Source organism: Schistocerca piceifrons, chromosome 2 (genome assembly GCF_021461385.2).
Source record: "Schistocerca piceifrons isolate TAMUIC-IGC-003096 chromosome 2, iqSchPice1.1, whole genome shotgun sequence".
NCBI lineage: Eukaryota > Metazoa > Arthropoda > Insecta > Orthoptera > Acrididae > Schistocerca > Schistocerca piceifrons.
In genome coordinates, this window is record NC_060139.1 from 376,680,637 (window position 1) to 376,699,399 (window position 18,763).

Consider the following 18,763-nt stretch of genomic DNA (forward strand, 5'->3'; position numbering starts at 1 on the left):
GTTTTTTCGCCCTAGCACCGTACCTCTACGAACTCCTCGCTTGCTTACTTATTTCAACAAACGTATCTGAAATGTAAGTTATTCGATTAGTTTCCCGTGTGAGTGGGGCTAAATTTCACACTCATGTCTCACGCAATGGGAATGCAACAAATGCATGATGAGGTACCGGCACATTTTGTTGCTGATGTAAGACGACATACGACCCTCCAAAGTGGTCTTTATGGACATATGATAGTATCAAAGATAGGCTTTAATTTCAGAATGAAATTTCTGCGAACGTACGTTTGGAAGGAAATATTATATGGTAGTGAAACATGAAATGTGGGAAAACCGGAACGGAAGAAGATTGAACTATTTGAGAGGTGATCCTGCAGAGTTATGTTGAAAATTAGTTTATTTTTGTGGCTATGCGGCTATAGGGCACAACTATGGGAGCTTTACGTACAGATCAAGCTTCGTTATGAAAATAACCTAACCATGTCGTACAGTGTAGGCTTTAATGGCCAGTGTCTTCTTCAATTAAAAGATCCAGACTGAGAGGCCGTCGTAGATGTATAAAACTGCTTCCAGACGTTTCGTTTCAGCTGCAGGAAACATCTTCCGATGTAAAAGGGCTGCTGCCACTAAGGCTTGACTGGCTCCCGCATTTACGGAGCGCATAGAATGCACCACCATACGTCACGTGATGGTGACTTTGTGACTGTTTCTGGATGGCATCATCATTCTCGATTAAAAATTATCGATTGCCACTATGTAGGCACAAATTTGACATCCATATTTCATCTAATTTCAAACCTTCTTCTTTTCTATTAAAATTATTGTGATGTTTACGCTATGGATGTTGACTTTGCGCCGTCAGAATGACAGTCGATTAGCTTCAATCGAAATTGCCATCCAGAGTCATACAGTCGACATCGAGGCCCATGCGAAAGACAGGCCGTTGCGCATACGTCACAGCACGCGGCAGTTCAGATCTTACGAGCGCCAGCAGCGTGCTTAAATGCAAGGAAGTTCTCAATAGCGCACAACAAAGTTAAGACCTTTGATGGGAACTTGTTCTATGAAATACTGGTTTCCTGTGGGCCCTGCATGGAGGCGAGCGTTCGAGAAGAGTGCCGGACAAGCCAACTAGTTTGACGTCACAAGTTGGTTGCAGGGCCCGTGTATCTCGTTGGGCGATCGACATGACGTGACGTATGGGGTGCCCTCGATGCGCTCTACGGATGCGAGAGGCCCTCAAGCCTTAGTGGCAATAGCCGTTTTACATCGGAAGATGTTTCCCGCAGTTGGAGAGGAAGCGTCTGGAAGCAGTTGTATACGTCGACCACGGCCTCTCAGCCCCGAGGTTTTAACCGAAGAAGACGCCAGCCATGAAAGCCTGCATTGTATGACATGGTTAGTTTATTTTCCTAACGAAGCTCGATCACTGCGCAAAGCTCCCATAGTTGATTCCCCTAGCCCGATAGCCCCAAAAATAAACTAGAACTGACATTAATAACGAGAGAGAGAGGAGCTATACAGCAGTTGACATTACAAACATAGGAATTTTGCATCTGTCTCCACCACAGGGCACATGTTACATATTTCTACTTAGCAACAGAAAAGAAGATTAAACAAGCAAACCACACATTCGCTTTTATCTCGCAAACAGCTCCTTTTTGGAACCATGTTTGCAAGAAGGATTTTTCTTGTATCATCGTATTATTTCACCTGTGTCAGGGTTTGCTGTTGAACACTATACATTGTGAATAAAATCCAGGAGCAGAACACCCAGTAGTCCGGGAAACAGTTAGGACTGTCAGCGATATTCAATCCACGTCAGACCGTTCAAATAGGTCGGCACAGTGAAAGACGTGCTTGCCCACCTACCTACTTCTGGCAGGTACTGGGTACCTGTAAGACTGGCGCTTCATCGTCAGTCGCTGCAAGAAATGTAAACTTACTACAGTGCAGAGCGACGCCGCTCTCAGTCTACTCTTCTTGATGTCCTAGGCACCAGCGGAAGATCGTACGGCGATTGCGTAACCTAACGCTTAAAACTAGCCAAAGAAAATACAGTGGTGTTAAAAACTTAAGGACGAAGGTAACTTTCGCACGATGCGTCACTACCAAGCAACATACCTCGATGATACTTCCACCATACATTGAACAAAATGCTACAGCATTAGGTAACGAAAGAAATACGCAGATGAAACAAATACAAATGACGCGTTTATTTAAATACCAAAAAAAATCCTGAAGACATCGCAATTTATGATGGTCTAATTGACATTACAAACGGCTTGAAATGGTTTTTAATTGGATGTGTAATGGTCAGGGACGGCAATTCACGCTCCGCAACGTGCTCCAATGCTGGCCACAAAGTTCCAAGTCTGGAAGAACATAGTTTGAGGTAACTGACGGCCATCGAGTAAAACAGGATTACCATATGACGTTTCCTAGCAAGTGTTATAGGTCCTCTACGGTTCCAGATCTATATAAACAATTTAGGAGACAATATCAACAGGCTTCTTAGACTGTTTGCAGACGGTGCTGTCATTTCGCGTCATGTAAAGTCATCTGATGTTCAAAACCAAATGCAAAATGATTTACACAAGATATCGGTGTCGCGCAAAAAGTAGCAATCGACTCTAAATAAAGAGAATTGTGCTGTCATCCCCATGAGTACTAAAAGGAATCGACTACATTTCGGTTACACTATAAACAAATCAATTCTAAAGGCTGTGAATTAAACTATGTACTTAGAGGTTACATTTACGAATAACTTATATTGGGACTGTCACACTCACAACGTTGCGAGGAAAGCCACCCAAAAAATGCATTTTATTAGTAGGGTACTTGGAAAATGCAGCATGTCTGCTAAAGAGACTGCTTACACTACGTTTGTCGGCCAGTCTTCAGGAGTATTGCGGCTCCGCATGGGATCCGCATCAGATAGGATTGACGGAGGACGTCGAAAAACTTCAACGAATGACAGCTCGTTTTGCATTATCACGTAATAAGGCAGGGAGTGCCATGGATACGAAACGCTAGCTAGGGTGGCAATCTCTAAACGAAAGGCGTTTTTCGTTGCGGCAGGATCTCTTCATGAAATTTCAATCTTCTCCTCCGACTGCGAAAATATGTCCTTGACGCCTACCTATACATTGAGAAATTATATTCATAATAAGAGAAAACGGAGCTGACACGGAAGTATTTAAGTATACGTTTTTCCCATTTGATTATGAAGTGTGTAGTAATCATGTTGATGAGATAGCATTGAAAATACCCACATCCCAATGCGAACGTAAGCAGTACGCGCTATGTGTCTTATTTGGAATCTCCCATTCACTCGTGATGCGTGCTGTTCACTACAGTTACGCCCAATTTATAGTCGTTTTTCGGCAGTGTTATTTATGCGTCAACAGTGTCTTACACTATCGACAGTTTTGGTGATGAAGAGCTGGCTGATATTCAGCGGCGGTATGGGTCCGCTGAAATTAATTGAAGAGTGGCACAATGACATTATTCCGAGCTGTTACTACAGATACGACAACCATTTCACAGCAACTTTACATCTCAAGTTAGTTGCATATTCCGTGTTTTGTGTTGCATGTTTGTGTGACTGAAGGGGGAATTTCGGTAGTCACCCCAAGGAAAATGTTGGATTTCTCTGACATCATGTCATAGATAAGCGGGATTTCTCTGACATCATGTCACAGATAAACTGTATACATCTGTGATTATAAATCCCTATTTTGTAGTAGAAAAGTGAACTTAAGTGAAAGTCGGCAAAATAATCGTTTTGCTTGGTAAGTAGGGCAAAGTGGACAGAGACAGAGAAAAGGCAATCTGGTTTCCTGAGGCTTAAGTTGTTGAATGGGTGTGGTGGATTACTCTGCTCAGAAAGCTGAAATGCGCACGGGTGAAATTAAGTTACGCATAGGCCACAACGTCATCGTTTAATGTCAAAGATTTGGTTAACGAGTTCTTCCTCTTGTTCTTGGTGAATAAATGAATCTCCCAAGAATCTACTTTCATTCAGTAGCATCACGGTGTTTCTTAAGAGCTCTGTTTTTTAAGTGTGTTTCTTGAGACACTGAATATTTTAGTTGTTGATGCCCGTTACATAGCTTGGGAATCACATGACTGTTATAGCTCTTTTTTAATAGATTAACGACATCAAAACCTTGGCATATAGTAGGTGAAAATAGCTTTTCACCACGTTATTAATAAACTAGCATCTTAGTAAACGTAATTTATGAAACCCTCTCGTTTTATAATCTTTCCGTTGCCTTAAAACATAGTAAATGCAGTATAAAATATACATTCTGGTAAAGTGGCAACATTCCCACTTTACCCCGTTTGGCGACTGGCTATTAAGCCAGCCAGGCTGGTTGCCATTCCGCTTAACGTTGCTTGAATACGAAATTACATAACCTAGGCAATATAATAACACGTAATTTCTAATGCAAAAATATAACACTTAAGCAGCATTCTAGCTATGAAGTGTCACATTACACATATATTTTTTTTAATACTTGGAAATGAACTTGTCACTTGCCTTGAATCATACACAGAGAAAACGCAAAATACGAGGGCTATTCGGATAGTAAGGAACAATAGGTTTCGAAATGGAAATCACAGTGAAAATCAAAATTATTTTATTTGCAACAGTTAGCTACAACTTCCAGCTACTGATCTCTATAGTCGCCGATCCGACTTAGACGTTTGTCGTAGCGTTCAACCAACTTTCCAATACCTCGTTATAGAAGGCAGTCGCCAGTACTTTCCTCCAATTCTCTACGCTGGGCTACAGCTCTTTGTCTGTGTCAAAATGTTGTCTTCATAGCCTGCGGTTCATGGGAGCAGAGATGAAACTCAAGGGAGACAATTACGGGCTGTATTGTGGGTAATCAAACATTACCAATTGAAAACGATGTAGGAGCATCTTCATTTCCCCTGCAGAATGGGGCTGAGAATTGTCTTGGCCCGGCCGGAGTGGCCGAGCGGTTCTAGGCGCTACAGTCTGGAACACCGCGATCGCTACGGTCGCAGGTTCGAATCCTGCCTCGGGCATGGATGTGTGTGATGTCCTTAGGTTAGATAAGTTTAAGTAGTTCTAAGTCTAGGGGACTGATGACCTCAGATGTTAAGTCCCATAGTGCTCAGAGCCATTTGAATTGCCTTGAAGAAGAAAACGCACAACAGTTATGTGATGTTGGCTGCATAGCTTCAGGCGAAATTTCTCACCAGGCCCTCGTACTTGTGCTCAGAACTAAAAAGAACGACGTAACACGATCGACAGGCATACTAGAGGCACTGCCCAACACACCTGTGCAAAACTTCATCGTCTTTCACTGTGGTTTACATTTCGCGACCGATCGGTCCTTACTTTTCGAATAACTCTCGTATTTCACTGGAAAGAAGCGCGGGCAGCTATCGCCACGAAACTCGATGAGGAAACCAGAGAGGTCTCTTTGGATAGTTTTAAATGTTCGCCACTGGGCTGCAGCGGTCTCCAACACAATAAAACGAAGTGGCCACTGCACTACAGTCGTCCTTACACTATATTGCAGGCTTTTCCAGTGTTTTCAGGGTGGTCTAACAGAAACAAAGATAATCTGGATAGCAAATCGAATGCATGTTAACTAAATTATAGCTTTGAAACGAGTAAAGTTCGGGTTTACCCTTCACAGTTTCCCTCGCTCCTTGTCAAGTTAACATTCTTTTCGTTTTGTGTTTTCCGAAAATTAATGCAGTTCCTGAAACATGCTACTATTGGGCGCGATCTTTGGCAGCCCGTCAAACACATGGTGACCTAAAAGTACGTTAACATTCTAAAATTAAATGCTTCACGGATTAATATAAGGATAGAGGTAAAAATTGACACACGTGCTTCAAATGGCGTGGGGTTTTACTGAAACCAAAACAAATTCCACAGAATAAACAACAGATGGCGCCTCATATGATATAGAAGTAATAATTAGCATAACTTTGATGTTTAGCAAGGACGATTGCCTTATAACAAGTGCTCAAAATGTCGACAGTCATTCGTGAACAATACCTTTAGTCGAGGGACAATGACAGCGTGGTGGGAAATTACCGTCGAATGTTGTCTTTTGGCATTCCTAATAAGATCGCACGATCGCGGTAGAACTGCGACTTCAGGTAGCTCTACAACAGATAATCGCACCGATTGGGGTCTCGGAACCTGGGAGGCCAAGCAAGATGGAAGTGGCAGCTCAGCACGTCATCACCAACAAACGATGTGCTCATAAGATCTTTTACACGTGTATCAAAATGGGGTCGAGCGCCATCCCGCATAAAAGTAGTACCTTCCAGCAGCTATTTATTAGCCAGGCTAGGGATGATGCGATTCTGTAACATATCGGCGTATCCCGCACCCACCACGCAGACATTTCATACACACTTCTCATGCGGCGTCACTGACGTGTTGCTGTCCAGTGCCACTGTTTTTGCACTCGTTTTTGGCATTAGTAAGACCCTATGTCATCTCAGGCATGAATGTCAAGTTTCACTTTCTACATACACTGTACCGCTATTTAGCGCTTTTTCAAATGTAAACGGCATTTGGGTAACCTGTATGTCTTTTCCATGACGGTCATACTGTAATCAGAAGAAACAGAAGGCTCTGTCTCGAGTTGCAGGGTGGCCTCGTTGTTCAAAGGGGGTCTCGTAACGAAAATGTTACGTATTATTGTCTTGTCCACCAGCGTCCCTCCATCTTGGGCCTTTAGAAGAGGGTTGCAGGCTATTAAACTGTCAAACCAGACATATTGACTCTTTGTTTCCTCGGCGTATTCCGCCTTATTGAAAGAAGAAAACTAGTCTCTAGATAAATATCTGAAAGTCTTTGCCAACCTGAATGGTTATTTCTGCAGCAGAACCTATTGAACACCGCAATATGCCGCATATTTGAATTAAAACGTTTCTGAGCCAATCATAGTAACTTTTAATAGTGAGCTTCCTGATGTTCAGCAGAGATGTTGTTTAATTGTTTGCATTTTTGTGAAGAAAATGGAGACAACAACTCGGGTGAACACCCGGAAGATCACTATTAACCATCTACGCCAAGAAAACCAGAGAGATCACATATTAAACGTTTGATTAAAAAAACAGGTAACTGTTAGATACTGAGTACAAATTCGGCACAGCTAGTTTCACTATTGGTAGGACTGTGGTACAAATTACCGTCCTGACATCCTTATTTAGGTTTCCCTTTGTTTCCCTAAATCGTCCGACACATTTGCCGAGTGGGTTCCTTTGGAAAGGAAACGGTCAGTTTCTCTTCTCAGCCTACACTGATCCGGACTTCCCCACCGTCTCTGATGACTTCGTTAGCGACGGGACGTTAAACCGTAGTCTTCATTCGTTTAAAGGAAGACTTGGAGTAGTACTGTTCATAACGCTACTGTATCTGTTCCTAACCGCGGGAACCGCGCGACTGCTACGGTCGCAGGTTCGAATCCTGCCTCGGGCATGGATGTTTATGATGTCCTTAGGTTAGTTAGGTTTAAGTAGTTCTAAATTCTAGGGGACTTATGACCACAGATGTTGAGTCCCATAGTGCTCAGAGCCATTTGAACCATTTGAACCTAACCGCGGGGAGTGGCCGCGTGGTTTGAGGCGCCATGTCACGGATTGCGCGGTCTCTCCCGCCGGAGGTTCGAGTCCTCCCTCGTGCATGGGTGTGTGTGTTGTTCTTAGCTTAAGTTAGTTTCAGTAGTGTGTAGTCTAGGGACCGATGACCTTGGTTCCTTAGGAATTCACACACATTTGAACATTTTTATCTGTTCCTAATTATGTAACATGCAGCTTTACTGTATGATTAAATGATGATGGCGTCCTCTTGGGTAAAATATTCCGGAGGTAAAATAGTCCCCCATTCGGATCTCCGGGCGGGGACTACTCAAGAGGGCGTCGTTATCAGGAGAAAGAAAACTGGCGTTCTACGGATCGGAGTGTGGAATGTCAGATCACTTAATCGGGCAGGTAGGTTAGAAAATTTAAGAAGGGAAATGGATAGGTTACAGTTAGATATAGTGGGAATTAGTGAAGTTCGGTGGCAGGAGGAACAAGACCTTTGGTCAGGTGATTACAGGGTTATAAATACAAAATCAAATAGGGGTAATGCAGGAGTAGGTTTAATAATGAATAAAAAAATAGGAGCGCGGGTTAGCTACTACAAACAGCATAGTGAACGCATTATTGTGGCCAAGATAGACACAAAGCCCATGCCTACTACAGTAGTACAAGTTTATGTGACAACTAGCTCTGCAGATGATGAAGAAATTGATGATATGTATGACGAGATAAAAGAAATTATTCAGGTAGTGAAGGGAGACGAAAATTTAATAGTCATGGGTGACTGGAATTCGTCAGTAGGAAAAGGGAGAGAAGGAAATATAGTAGGTGAATATGGATTGGGGGGAAGAAATGAAAGAGGAAGCCGCCTTGTAGAATTTTGCACAGAGCATAACTTAATCATAGCTAACACTTGGTTCAAGAATCATGAAAGAAGGTTGTATACCTGGAAGAATCCTGGAGATACTAAAAGGTATCAGATAGATTACATAATGGTATGACAGAGATTTAGGAACCAGGTTTTAAATTGGAAGACATTTCCAGGGGCAGATGTGGATTCTGACCACAATATATTGGTTATGAACTGCAGATTGAAACTGAAGAAACTGCAAAAAGGCGGGAATTTAAAGAGATGGGACCTGGATAAACTGAAAGAACCAGAGGTTGTACAGAGTTTCAGGTAAAGCATAAGGGAACAATTGACAGGAATGGGGGAAAGAAATACAGTAGAAGAAGAATGGGTAACTCTGAGGGATGAAGTAGTGAAGGCAGCAGAGGATCAAGTAGGTAAAAAGACGAGGGCTAATAGAAATCCTTGGGTAACAGAAGAAATATTGAATTTAATTGATGAAAGGAGAAAATATAAAAATGCAGTAAATGAAGCAGGCAAAAAGGAATACAAACGTCTCAAAAATGAGATCGACAGGAAGTGCAAAATGGCTAAGCAGGGATGGCTAGAGGACAAATGTAAGGATGTAGAGGCTTGTCTCACTAGGGGTAAGATAGATACTGCCTACAGGAAAATTAAAGAGACCTTTGGAGAAAACCACTTGTACGAATATCAAGAGCTCAGATGGCAACCCAGTTCTAAGCAAAGAAGGGAAGGCAGAAAGGTGGAAGGAGTATATAGAAGGTTTATACAAGGGCGATGTACTTGAGGATAATATTATGGAAATGGAAGAGGATGTAGATGAAATGGGAGATAAGATACTGAGTGAATAGTTTGACAGAGCACTGAAAGACCTGAGTCGAAACAAGGCCCCGGGAGTAGACAACATTCCACTAGAACTACTGATGGCCTTGGGAGAGCCAGTCATGACAAAATTCTACCATCTGGTGAGCAAGATGTATGAGACAGGCGAAATACCCACAGACTTCAAGAAGAATATAATAATTCCAATCCCAAAGAAAGCAGGTGTTGACAGATGTGAAAATTACCGAACTATCAGCTTAATAAGTCACAGCTGCAAAATACTAACGCGAATTCTTTACAGACGAATGGAAAAACTGGTAGAAGCGGACCTCGGGGAAGATCAGTTTGGATTCCGTAGAAATGTGGGAACACGTGAGGCAATACTAACCTTACGACTTATCTTAGAAGAAAGATTAAGAAAAGGCAAACCTACGTTTCTAGCATTTGTAGACTTAGAGAAAGCTTTTGACAACGTTAACTGGAATACTCTTTTTCAAATTCTGAAGGTGGCAGGGGTAAAATACAGGGAGCGAAAGGCTATTTACAATTTGTACAGAAACCAGATGGCACTAATAAGAGTCGAGGGGCATGAAAGGGAAGCAGTGGTTGGGAAAGGAATGAGACAGGGTTGTAGCCTCTCCCCGATGTTATTCAATCTGTATATTGAGCAAGCAGTAAAGGAAACAAAAGAAAAATTCGGAGTAGGTATTAAAATCCATGGAGAAGAAATAAAAACTTTGAGGTTCGCCGATGACATTGTAATTCTGTCAGAGACAGCAAAGGACGTGGAAGAGCAGTTGAACGGAATGGACAGTGTCTTGAAAGGGGGATATAAGAAGAACATCAACAAAAGCAAAACGAGGATAATGGAATGTAGTCAAATTAAATCGGGTGATGCTGAGGGGATTAGATTAGGAAATGAGACACTTAAAGTAGTAAAGGAGTTTTGCTATTTAGGGAGTAAAATAACTGATGATGGTCGAAGTAGAGAGGATATAAAATGTAGACTGGCAATGGCAAGGAAATCGTTTCTGAAGAAGAGAAATTTGCTAACATCGAGCATAGATTTAAGTGTCAGGAAGTCGTTTCTGAAAGTATTTGTATGGAGTGTAGCCATGTATGGAAGTGAAACATGGACGATAACCAGTTTGGACAGGAAGAGAATAGAAGCTTTCGAAATGTGGTGCAACAGAAGAATGCTGAAGATAAGGTGGGTAGATCACGTAACTAATGAGGAGGTGTTGAATAGGATTGGGGAGAAGAGAAGTTTGTGGCACAACTTGACTAGAAGAAGGGATCGGTTGGTAGGACATGTTTTGAGGCATCAAGGGATCACAAATTTAGCATTGGAGGGCAGCGTGGAGGGTAAAAATCGTAGAGGAAGACCTAGAGATCAATACACTAAGCAGATTCAGAAGGATGTATGTTGCAGTAGGTACTGGGAGATGAAGAAGCTTGCACAGGATAGAGTAGCATGGAGAGCTGCATCAAACCAGTCTCAGGACTGAGGACCACAACAACAACAACAATTATGTAACGATAATGTAATGTAATGTGGTCAGGAAGCACATTCGTCGGGTGCGGCCCGTCCAGAAAGGCATTCTTAACTGTGCGCTCCATTAACGACAACGTTTACCCACAAGGAAACCACACCAATTGGCTAGCCTCCTATTGCTCAAGGACGAATTACGGCTCAGAGCGATTGCCCTCTAGGGAATGAAATGTCCGACACAAAATCGAAAAATCCGCTACCAGGAGCACTGGGTGAACATCCCAGAAACTAGGATTTGGCATCTGGTGACCCCAATAGGAGTGAAAAATAAGACATGGGATGAAACTACCGATGTAAATGACTTGTAACAGTTATCTGAACGAGACTACTCTAATCTTCTCTCTCTGAATAGTTGTTTTTTCTCACTTTGCAGTTTAATGGTTGCCACAATCTTTCTGCGTCTCCCTCTTCCTTTTTTTGCGTCTTTCTCTTTCCCACCTTCTCTCTCTCTCTCTTCCTTTCCTTTCTGCGTCTCTCTCTTTTTTATTTATTTATTAATTTTTTTTGGACGAAGACAAAAGGTATCGGTTGCTGACTGGAGGAAGGAGGAGTAGGATTCAAAATTCGAATAGCTTTCAATAAATTATTAAAAGATGGTTTTCTCTTGCGGCTTGTCGTCGTTAACTTCATTGCACAATATTTCGACTGGACACCTGCTAGTCAACACCAGGTGGGCCATTAAATATAGTGTCAAATTGTTAAATACTTCAAATTACATCATGTGGTGGAGATCAAAAAACAATATTTAATATTATTAACATTTTGTGGCCGTGGTTACCTGAGTCAATGATTCCATAGTTCAGTAACGCATGCACGAATTCATTTGAGACCGCTTTGTGCAGCACGTTGACACTGATGTTATTTATCTCCTTGCATATCTGAACCTCTGGTTCACAAGTATGTGCTGCCTACTTTTATGTATTCTTCCCATAAGGTATCCCAGCAGGACGAAACCTGGAGACCTTAAATAAGGAGGACGTGGGGCCCATGATCCAATGGAGACGATTAGATCACCAAAAACTTCACTTAAGAAACGAATTAAGTCATTAGGTGTATGACAAGTGGCACCATCCTACTGCAACCAACAGTAACCTCAATGTGCCTCAAGAAGCGAAATAAATTGTGTATACGTTTCTTGGTTCACAGTACCCTTCATTACAGTTTCAAAGGAAATAAGGAGTACTATTCAACAACGTGATACAGTACATAACAATCCAATTTTCTGACAGTGCAAGACGTTTCTGTTTAGGATTGTGTGGACTTCTGGTTGATCAAATTCTCATTTTTTCACGATTCATGTGTCTCTAAATATAAGATCATGTCTAATCAGTGGAAAAAAACATGGACTAGTTCTATGATTCCATATCTGTTACCAAATAACCAAAAAAATGTACAATACACTCGTAGAGGGTCAGTGAGAGAACGGGCCCAAATCGCTGACCCTGCATCGTTCAGCACTTTTTGGCTAGTGTCATATTACAGCTTTAATGAAGACCACTGTCGGCATGTGGCAAGGTCAGTCAAGGAAGGGGAAGAGAGAGGGAGTAGAGAGGGCAGTGATCCAATATGAATGAAGGTTCCATCCTACTCCCATATTGTTCTCTTTGGATAGGGATCATCCAAGTTCCATGCTCTGCGATGAGTAGACATTTGATGAGTTCTGTAACAAATTATTATTATTATTTTAAAAAAATTACCCAGTCGATCAGAGAGGGGAAGCATCGTGACATCAGCATCATAAGTGACACCTGTGTGGATGTTGACACCGACACTTACATCAGCGCCGCACCTACGATACATGCTGTTGGCGCACAAGTCTAAGAACACATGGACAGCGATGTGTTCCTCATCAATGAGGCGCCTCAATACACGTGTTGGGAGACATACAATGGCTTTATCTCTGCCAGGCGCCTCATATGAGGTGTCAAGGACAGCCTGCACTGCCTGCCACACAACACACATATGTCCCATCCTCGTCATCACTGCAGAGTATACAGATATGCATGTAATGGTATCGGAGACATGTTTCATTGTCTACTATCCAGGTGGTATTTACATATGCCACAGAGATTGTTTAGTAAAATACTTCTTGGGGCTATGGCTGGAAACATGAGTAGATTCTAGTACACATACTTTACCATATGGGCACCAAACTTTATATGGATGATAATTGCCTAGGTAACATTCTGTGGGTTCCAGGCAATTTAAAATGTAAGCAATATCAAGGACGTTGTCTTGCTGTTTTTGCAAAAACATCAAAGAGATGCTGCACGACGCCACTTTTACGGAAAAGTCGCAAAATGTGTGTGTAGCGAGGCCATGAAATCGAAATTCGACGGACACCATCTGTGAATCCGCGAACCAGCACCGCAGCGAAACTGCGGCGTCGATGTCAGCATCGGTGTTGAAGTCTATGTTGGCGTTGCACCCATCCTTGTCTCTGCAACGCCTCCCCCTCCAATCGATCAGATAATTTTCTGTAATAATAATAATTTGTTACAGATTTGATGAAAAGGTCTTCTCATCACCCAGCTCAGAACTCAAATGATTCCTACTGGTTGAGGGCAATATGGGAGCTGGAAGGGAGCTCAGTTCACATTGCACAACCTCCCCCTCTCTCTCTTCTCCCCCCCCCCTTCTTTGCCTGATCCTGTCACGAGCCAACAGTGGTCGTCAATAAAGCCGTAATAAAACGATAGCCAAGACAATTATGACGAACGCACAGCCAGCAATTTGGGATCATTGTGAGAGTGACCCTCTACTTCAGCTGGAAGATTTTCTGTGTCCTTCAATTCTTTCTCACTACAGAAACGACAAGCAACTCTTTCTGAACACTACATTGAGAAACCTGAGACTGGACTGATAAACTCAAACTCTATGAAGGCTAACGCAGCAACACATGCTTTCTTCAAAACGGCCGCTCTCTCGGTCCCCTTCTTGTACGCAACTGACATTCTTGGAAACGAGCGATTGACCTCATTATTGTTGAATTATTCGGTACTGCAGCTCTTGGATATTTCCCACGAAATTCGCTCACAACACGTCAATACGAACTAGTAGCGAAATACAGTTCAACAATAAAAACTCTCTTCCATTGGGGAAACGATGTGTTTAACAAGCAGTTAATTATACAATACTGCAGACGTCATACGGCCTCTACTCGTCACATTGGTGTCTTCAACTGTTGTCGGTTGCAATCGCTGACCAAACGAAAGCAGAGTGCTATTTAAAGACACATTTATTTTCATGGGCATTTAAAAGCCTAAGACTGCTGCGACAACATTTGTGATTCTCGTCACACTCTCACACTAAGGTAACATATTCCAGAATTTAGTTCAAAAATGGTTCAAATGGCTCTGAGCACTATGGGACTTAACATCTGAGGTCATCAGTCCCCTAGAACTTAGAACTACTTAAACCTAACTAACCTGAGGACATCACACACATCCATGCCCGAGGCAGGACTCGAACCTGCGACCGTAGCAGTTGCTCGGTTCCGGACTGAAGCGCCTAGAACCACTCGGCCATTGCGGCCGGCCAGAATTTGGTACCTGTATCAACAGAATAGACCTATATTGTGCAGAATGAGTAAACCGAGACGCCTGATTTCTGAAAGGGTATAGTCAGGGATAGTAGAACACACGGTACGGATCACGAGGTGTATGCGCCTATAACGTCAGAGTGAGCCCAACAGGCGCCCAGTAACCTGCAATTGCCGTAACATATTCTGTTGTAATTACGTTTACGAATGAACACAACGTTGAAACTTCCTGGCAGATTAAAACTGTGTGCTGGACAGAGAATCGAACTCGGGACCTTTGCCTTTCACGGGCAAGTGCTCTACCGACTGAGGTACCCAAGCATGATTCACGCCCCGTCTTCACAGCTTTACTTCTGGCAGTACCTCGTCTCCTACCTTCCAAACTTTACGGAAGCTCTCCTGCGAACCTTGCAGAACTAGAACTCCTGAAAGAAAGGATATTGTGGAGACATGGCTTAGCCACAGCCTGGGGATGTTTCTGGAATGAAATTTTCACTCTACAGCGTAGTGTGCGCTGATATGCGACTCTCGGTCCGGCACACAGTTTTAATCTGCCAGGAAGTTTCATATCAGCGCACACTCCGCTGTAGAGTGAAAATTTCATTCTAGAACACAACGTTGCTTACAGCAGTGTAAATTTTCATTAGTGATTAGCAACTGAGTGCAGAGCTAGATCGTAATTATCAGTGTATTTAGGGACTTTTAGAACAGGTATGTGCAAGAAAGTTGTGGTTTTCTGCGCGGTAGCAGTTGATCTGACCATAGCAGACAAGTACGTCATGACTTCAAGAAGCTATCAAGATATTCTTGTGAGCTACTTTTTCAGAGGTGAGAGGACAGAGGAGATTCTGTCACCATCCTTCACCGACCAATGTCTCCTAAACTATTAAGTTTTTAAAATTGGTTCCATCCCTCCTGGGCACCTGGTACACCAACCGGTTACGAATTTCTTGAAATAAGACAGTCTCGGTTGCAAAATTTTTTTAATTTACAGGAAATGACGCGTTTCGCCCTTTTGGGCCATCATCAGGTTGGCCTAGGGGTTAAAAATGACAATAATGAGGCATATGCTGATTAAAATGGGGAAATGCAGTTAACATAAAGACACAAACGAGGGACTGTTCTAGGCTGTGCAACCGTCTCTGCGATTAACCATAACGTGAACAAACGTAAAAATTAATGTGGAAAACCTACATTCTCTTATTAACCATTTTCCTAGAGGTGAAAAATGACAACAATGAGGCATATGCAGATTAAAATGGAGAAATGGAGTTAACATAAAAGCACAAAGGAGGCAAAGTTCCAGACTGTTCCCGACGTTGAGCGATTTACTTGTGCTCTATACCCCCAGCAAAGGGAAAAGACTAAATCTTTTCGAGGGGATTGAAATTCTGAAACACTCCGATACAGGAAAGTACGTATATTTTATTGAAAGACCAACTGGTTAGCAGAAACCAGTCTCATTGTGACACTATGGCACCCATTATCCCAAACCACCGATAGCGTTTACCTTGAGTGTGACGCTGGCTTTTATACTTTTTTTATTTCTTATCTTTTAACTGGTTTTATCGTTATGATTAATGTTTTAGCGTCATTTTAAGTTTTACTGCTTGACCGGTTTTAAAAAATTTTGCACTTTATATGATACCAAAACCCGTGCTAATTTTATGCCTTTTCACCTATTTAACTAACACGCTTGCTCTAAATTCGAATTTAATATTCACTGTTTTACCTAATTTGTCTTCCGTATATGTAAGTTACTTATGCAATCGCTTTTTGTAAGTATGTTGGTTAGCCAACGCCATCTACCTTTAATGTCTGCTACTACGGTCGTATAATCTTCCCTCTACGGCTTTTACGTTTGTGGGGCCGGCTTGGGGGGCTGACGTATCCTGTTATCGACCGCATAATCCACTATTTGTCAGCTGTGCGCAACGCTTCACGCTGTGTACGCAGGAACACGGTTGCCTCCATGTTACCTAAGAGTTTTTAATATTTCTTGCTTTGTCATGGTTTTCTTGTCCAGCAGACACTGTACTTATACTCGGTACTGTATTCCCGATTCCAGGTTACGTAATGTTTTAATCATCCCATGGCAATAGGAAAATGGTTCCTTATAAAATTTTATCTTATTGACATATGTGGGTATAATAGAAGAATGTTGTTTTTCGATATTAATTTTTACGTTTGTTCACGTTATGGTTAAACGCAGAGACGGCTACTCAGCCTGGAACATTCCCTCTTTAGTGTTTTTATGTTAACTGCATTTCCCAATTTTAACTTGCATATGCTTCATTATTCTCATTTTTCACCCCTAGGTAAAACTGATGATGTCCCAAAAGGACGAAACGCGTCATTGCCTGTAAACAAAAAAGATTTTGCGAATGAGACTGCCTTATTTTAGGGAATTAAGTCTGTGATTTTGAGCCGTAATGCGAGCGAAATCTTACTAGGCAATACACGCAAGGAAGAGAGAGAATCTGATACTTGAAGTGCTAACAGATTCGCGGAATCTCCAGATACGACTGTAGAACTGTGATCTTCTGAGAGGCAAGACATTTATTGTCTACAGAAAAGTGAATGCGATAGCAAATAAGTTGAAGAGATTTAGCGGTGAGAGGAATTTTTGAGAAATGCAGCGATTACGAAGAGGAAAATGTTCCAGTTTCAATGGAAAACGTTGAGCTGTTAGGATGATAACAGAATTCGTTGCTAATACAGCGTGAACATTAATAAAACCGACAAACTGTAAGGACGGATTACTGTCTGGAAATGGAGGGAAGAAGGTCCTATTAATATGCGTTCGGAAGTGCATTGTTGCCACAGTACATGCGCTGACGATGAAAGTTCCTCCGGCCACGTGCTGTTAGGTTTCTTGCGTGATGCAGACTATGTGATTAACGCAGCGTGCTGTAAACAGAGTCCGGTATCGATATCGAGAACAAGCAGAAACACTGTTTGTGTGGGGCCAAGCAGATGGAAACGGTCGACAGTACAGCTATACCAAAAAAGTACCCCCACTGACATCAACCACATCACACAATATTTAAGCCCTTTTTGGGCGTTTGTGTGGTCATATGTCCTTTTAGACAAACGACGGTGCAGGGAAGCGGTGGCCTACACCAGGTTTGGATGGACTGGTTCTAGAGGATACCGGGACGAATTCGAGGCAAGTGGTCCGCCTACATGGGGTAAAAGCCAAAGCACGATTTTGTGTATCCCCGTCATCTGCAACGGGTACAAAGATTATCAGCAGCGGATTTCCCTCCAGAGGAAGGCTTTTGTCGATGATTTATGCTCCAGATCTTTAAATCATGGATTTATATCATTAGTCTTCCTTACCGATGAACCATTCTGCTGCTTACACTACTCTGCGTCAATCACACAGCCTGGAACACAGGGAACACACACCACATGGGCAGAGGAACTTCCATTCGTCAGCGCCCTCTAATGCGGCAACGATGCATTTCGGGACACATGTTCATAGGACCTCTTTTTCCCCATTTCCACTCAGGAATCGGTCCCTGCAGTTTGTCGGTTTTATTAATGTTCACCCTGTAGAGTTAAACGTAAACATCCGAATTAGCACATTGTAGTGTACTCTATTATTTATTTTTCTTATATTGACAGCCAAGAAATTTTTGTGTTTTTTCGATGCTCACCGGAGTAATTTTCGTGATCAGTTGATGACGCGCTGTGTGACCTTCTGAACGGGAAGGAGATATATTTCGTGAGAAAACAACTGAGGACTGGCGAATTCATTTTCCTGGAGCATTTTCCTTCTTCTGCATCGGCAGTATTCAGACGCGTTTAACGCAGCTGGAGAAAATATGGAAATATAGTGGTTTTGGTCAATCAGTGGATATTAATTTTAATTTATTTTACTACGATGACGTATTTTACTTTCCGGAGACGAAGTCCGACATTACAGGAGGAAAAACCTGTAAATAAAATATAAAATGAGACTATTACACAACGACGACTGTAGGTGTTCACAAGACATTTTGGTGGCAAAGTATAATGAAAACGGTGCACAGTCCTGCTTTATCTTGAAAATGTACGATTGTATTTAGCCAAAGGGAATACAGTATATATTACAAGCACCTAGGAAACATCCCTGCATCGTCAGTTGTGTAGGTGTTCTTCCGAAGGGAAAACCATCACAATAATTAACTTTACTCTTTTCATACTATTATTCCCGAATAAAACACTGCAACATTTGTAAATGTTTTAGGAAAGAACTGGCTTCAAACAGTTTCACGAGGATCTTTAATGAAGCCAACTGAAAGTTTATGGAATTCATTTTGAAAATGGAAAGAGATTTTCAACAATGCCACGTCAATTTCTCTGACAGTTACTCAAAAGCTTTTGTAACGTTAAAGGGAGCCTA